General features: G+C 34.3%; 1 long non-coding RNA gene across 1 annotated transcript; it reads right to left on the bottom strand.

The window, feature by feature from the left end:
- Positions 1-3,247: 3,247 nt before the first annotated feature.
- Positions 3,248-4,336, bottom strand: LOC145555848 (uncharacterized). The gene is made up of 2 exons (XR_014091589.1): positions 3,538-4,336; positions 3,248-3,443 (listed from the first exon to the last, which is right to left on the bottom strand). It is a non-coding gene; the product is annotated as an uncharacterized LOC145555848 (long non-coding RNA).
- Positions 4,337-4,938: the final 602 nt, after the last annotated feature.

Below are 4,938 nucleotides of genomic sequence, written 5' to 3'. Positions count from 1 at the left end.
AAGTTGATGAGGAAGAGATGGCAATGCTAGTAAGAAGGTTTAAAAGGATGATGAACAATAAGAAGTTCGATAGGAACAAGAAGTACACAAGTTCCAGGAACACAACTTGTTTCAAGTGTGGGTCTAAATATCATTTCATTAAGGACTGTTCAGTACCGAATGGTGATAAAGGAAAGACAAAAGGCAAGAGCAATCCAAGGAGTCAAGAGTCTATAAACCTTACTTCACCAAAGACAATGTGAAGAAAGCTATGCTAGCTGCCTGGGGAGATTTAGATTTAGAGGAAGAAGAGGACCAACCATTAGAGGAAACTGCCCATTTGTGTTTGATGGCAAAAACAGATTAAAAAGAAAAACTGAAGGAGTTAGAATTTGAGGATGGTTTTCTCAAAAAGACCTTAGACATTTCTCTAAAGAAAACTTGATATATGTCGTTTTGGAAATACAAGAAGACTTGAAAGAATTATATAGAGCCAAATAGCAAAGTGATGAAGCTTTCGTAAATTTTAAAGAAAATAGTGAGTGGGTTGACAATATGAAATTTGATATTCAATACAGGTTCTTTAGTCTGTTTGATGACAATAATTATTTGAAAGAAATTGTAGATAGGTTGAAACATGATAATATAATGTTAAATGTGGAACTGTCCTTGATGAAACTCTGTCTTGATGCTCCTAATTCTGAAGTTCCTCCACTTGCTCAATATCCAATTTTTGAAAAGCTATAATCTGATTTGGAAGATCTTAGATCGGATAAGGCACGACTTGAGGGGTAACTTGAGAAAGCTAGGAAAGGCAAACAACCTATAGAGTACAGAGTTCCAGATTGGATCACCAAAGCTCAAACCAAAAGTACAGAAGGTTTGGGTTTCAAAAAGAAGCTCCAAAAGGAAAAGAAGTATGTTGACCTGCCTAGTAGTATTGTTTATTATTTCAGTGGAAATACAGGACATAAACAGGTTAAGTGTCCTAAGAAAGAAAATAGTACACAGAAAAATGAAAAACATGTAGAACAGATCTGGATCAAGAAGAATGAACTTGCTGCTGTTACACAGGAACTCAAGGAAACTTAGGTTCCTAACACTGACGTATGATTTCTCTTGCAGGTTCCAGTGAGGGGGCACAACACCTGGTACCTCGACAGTGGTTGTTCTAAGCACATGACTGGAGACAAATCTAGATTTCTCTCACTGGATGCCTACTATGGGGGAACTGTGACCTTTGGTGATAACATGAAAGGAGATATAATTGCTATTAGAAAGGTAGGAAGGTCAAGTTCCCATGCTATTGATACTGTATTTTTGGTCGAGGGTCTCAAACACAACTTGTTAAGTATTTCACAATTCTGTGACAAAGGTAACTCTGTAAGCTTTACTTCCAATAAATGCAGAATCATTCACAATGACACTAGGAACATTATTTTAGAAGGAACTCGTAAAAGGAACACATATGTTGTTGATCTTAATGAGGTTCCTAACAACAATTTAACATGTCTCAGTGTTATTGAGGATGATACTCTATTATGGCACAAGAGATTTGGCCATGCAAGCTTTACTTTACTTGATAAACTTAGATCTAAGGAACTAGTGGAAGGACTTCCCTGCATTAAGTTCTTGTATGAAAAAGTGTGTGATGCTTATGTTAGAGGAAAACATACTCGAATTTCTTTCAAATCCAAGAAAATGGTAAGCACCAAAAGACCTTTGGAACTTGTTCATATGGATCTATGTGGTCCTATGAGAATCCAAAGCAGAAGTGGTAAGAGATATGTAATGTTATTGTTGATTATTTTTCAAGATTTACTTGGGTTTTCTTTTTTGTTAGAAAAGATGAAACATTTGATGAATTTGTAGCTTTTGTAAAGAAAGAACAGAGAAGGAAAGGCAATCCATTGATTCACCTTTGATCAGATCATGGAACTGAATTTGAAAACTCAAAATTTGATGAGTTTTGCGCTTAGCATGGAATGGATCACAACTTCTCTGCACCAAGGACTCCACAACAGAATGAAGTTGTAGAACGCAAGAATAGAAGCCTTGAAGACATGGCCAGAACAATGTTGATCTCAAGTGGACTGCCTAGGAACTTCCAGGCAGAAGTAGTGAATACAACATGCTATATTCTTAACAGAGTATCTGTTAGAGCCATCACCAACAAGACTCCTTATGATCCAATCAAAGGGAGAAAGCCAAATATTTCTTATTTTAGATCTTTTGGATGTAGATACTTTGTTCATAACAATGGTAAAAGGAACTTGGGAAAGTTTGATGAACGTAGTGATAAGGCAGTATTCTTAGGATATGCCTCAAATAGTAAAGCCTATAGAGTCTATAATAAGAGAACAATGTATGTTGAGGAATCTGTACATATCATATTTGATGAAACTGAACAGTTAAATGATGTACATGATTGTGATGATGATTTTGAAATTGGACTTGTGCGCAAGCCAGATCCAGATGAGGAATCAACATCATTGTAGAAGCAGCAAGTTGAAAATGTAGAAGAAACGAATCCAGAATCAAATATAAAACCTGAAATGGAGAATACACCAGGAACTCCACCTCAAGAACAAAATCAAGATCAGATTGAGGAATATCCTTTTGAAGTTCCAAATGAGACTCAAGACTAAGTTCCTATAGAAGAACCAGTCAACAATAATCAGGAAAGGTTGTATCCAGTCAAGGACTTTATACCAAAGCGATGGAAATATCAGAAATCACATCCTATGGATGCAATCAAGAGTGATATTACAAAAGGAACTCAGACTAGATCTCATCTTAGATAATTCTATGCATTCTATGCATTCCTCTCTTCTATGGAACCTAAGAACTATGTTGAAGCTTTAACTGATGCAGAATGGATTAATGCTATGCAAGCTGAATTAAATGAGTTTGAAAGAAATAAAGTTTGGCATCTGGAACCACTAGGTGAAAAAAGGCATTTGGCAGCGGTTCAAACCCGGTCTAAGGCACCGGTTTGAACCGCTGCCTATGTGAGGGGTGCCAAAAGTGGTTTAATAAGGCACCGGTTCAAACCGGTGCCAAAAATTGGAAATGGCACCGGTTAACCGGTGCCAAAAAATGGCCAACAAAAATTATTTTGTTGTTTTTGGCACCGGTTAACCGGTGCCAAAAATGCCCAAAAATATATATATATATTTTTTTTTTTGTTTTTTCCAGCCAATTTGCGAAATATGAACAAGAATCGAAAATTTGGAATATATCAACAAGAATCGAAAATTGCAACATATCAACAAGAATCAAAAATTTGCAATATATGATAAAAAAAAAAATTACAACAAAAAAAAACTTTGATTACAGCATATTAAAATAAATTACAATATAAATTTTAAAAAAAATTACAATATAAATTCAAAAAAAAAAAAAAAAACTCATTCATTCTTGCTTGTATCTTGCTTCTTCGATTTCAGATCTAAATAACATACCTGCACCAATTAAAACAAAAATCGATTAATATAATTAAACTTCGAAAGAAAAAGCCCAGAAATTTAATCCCAAAAATTGAAAAAAAATTCAAACCCAGAAACCCAGAAAACGAAAAAAAAATTGAAATCGGTGTTACCCAGAAAAAAAAATTAAAATAAAAAAAAAGCAATGCAAAAATTAAAATTAGAATAAACCCAGAAAAAACTAATGCAAAAACCCAGAAAAAAAAAAAAAACCAATGAATAAACCCAGAAACGACCAATGAATAAACCCAGAAAAAATCAATGAACAAACCCAGAAAAAATCCAGAAAAAAATTAATGAATAAACCCAGAAAAAATCAATGAATAAACCCAGAAAAAATCAATGAATAAACCCAGAAAAAAATCAATGAATAAACCCAGAAAAAACCAATGCAAAAAAATTAGAATTCGAAAAAAATTAAAATTGGTGTTCGAAAAACCCAGAAACAAAAAATAATTGAAATCGAAAAAAATCCGATTTAAAATTTAAAAAAAAAAACCCAAAAATTCGATTAAAATCAAAACAATAACCCAGAAATTTGATTGAAATTGATCTAACAACAACCCAGAAAAAAAAAAAAGAATTTTAATCGATTAAAATTTTAAAAAAACCGATTAAAAAATAAATTAAAACAAAAACCCAGAAAATTAAAATAAAACCCATAAATTCCCTCACAAATCGGTGTTGCATGTGGTCTTCAAAAACCCAAAAAATTGAGATGTTGCATGTGGTCTTCAAAAACCCAGAAAATCGAGATGTTGCATGTGTTATTCGTGATTGTGAGGGAGAAGAAGATCGAAAAATTAAAGAGAATTAGAAGGAGAAGAAGAAGATCGAAAAAATAAAGAGAAAAATCAGTTTGAGGATCGAGAAGGAGATCAGTTTGAGGAGGAGGAGATGAGAGGAGAGAGAAAGAGAAAGAGGATGATAGGAGAGAGAAAGATTTTAGGGTTGGGGTGGGTTTAAAAGAACCGTGTTTTATTTTTGTTTTGTTTTTTTTTTTTTTTTTAATGGCTCCGGTTCAAAAGGCACCGGTTCAAACCGGTGGCCTATTTGTTTTTGGCACCGGTTTGAAGTGAACCGGTGCCTTTTACTCTGGTTCAGTTTCCCACCAATTTTGTAGGCCATTTTTGGCACCGGTTTGGACTGAACCGGTGCCAATTAGGGGGTGCCTTTTTGATATTTTCTACTAGTGAACCTAGATCCAAGGATAAGAAGACTATAGGTCCAAAGTGGGTGTTTAGGAACACGCTAGATGAGCATGGTATTATTGTCAGGAATAAAGCAAGACTTGTTGTTCAAGGTTTCAATCAACAAGAAGGAATAGACTATGAAGAAACATTTGCACCAGTGGCCAGGTTAGAGGCTATTCGTTTACTTATTGCTTTTGCTGCTTATATGGGATTCACATTGTTCCAGATGGATGTTAAATGTGCATTTCTAAATGGATTTTTAAATGAAGAAGTCTATG

This window comes from Chenopodium album, chromosome 8, assembly GCF_948465745.1.
Source record: "Chenopodium album chromosome 8, dcCheAlbu1.1, whole genome shotgun sequence".
NCBI lineage: Eukaryota > Viridiplantae > Streptophyta > Magnoliopsida > Caryophyllales > Amaranthaceae > Chenopodium > Chenopodium album.
Note: the sequence above shows the minus strand (reverse complement) of the source record. Positions and strands in the feature narration are given on the sequence as shown.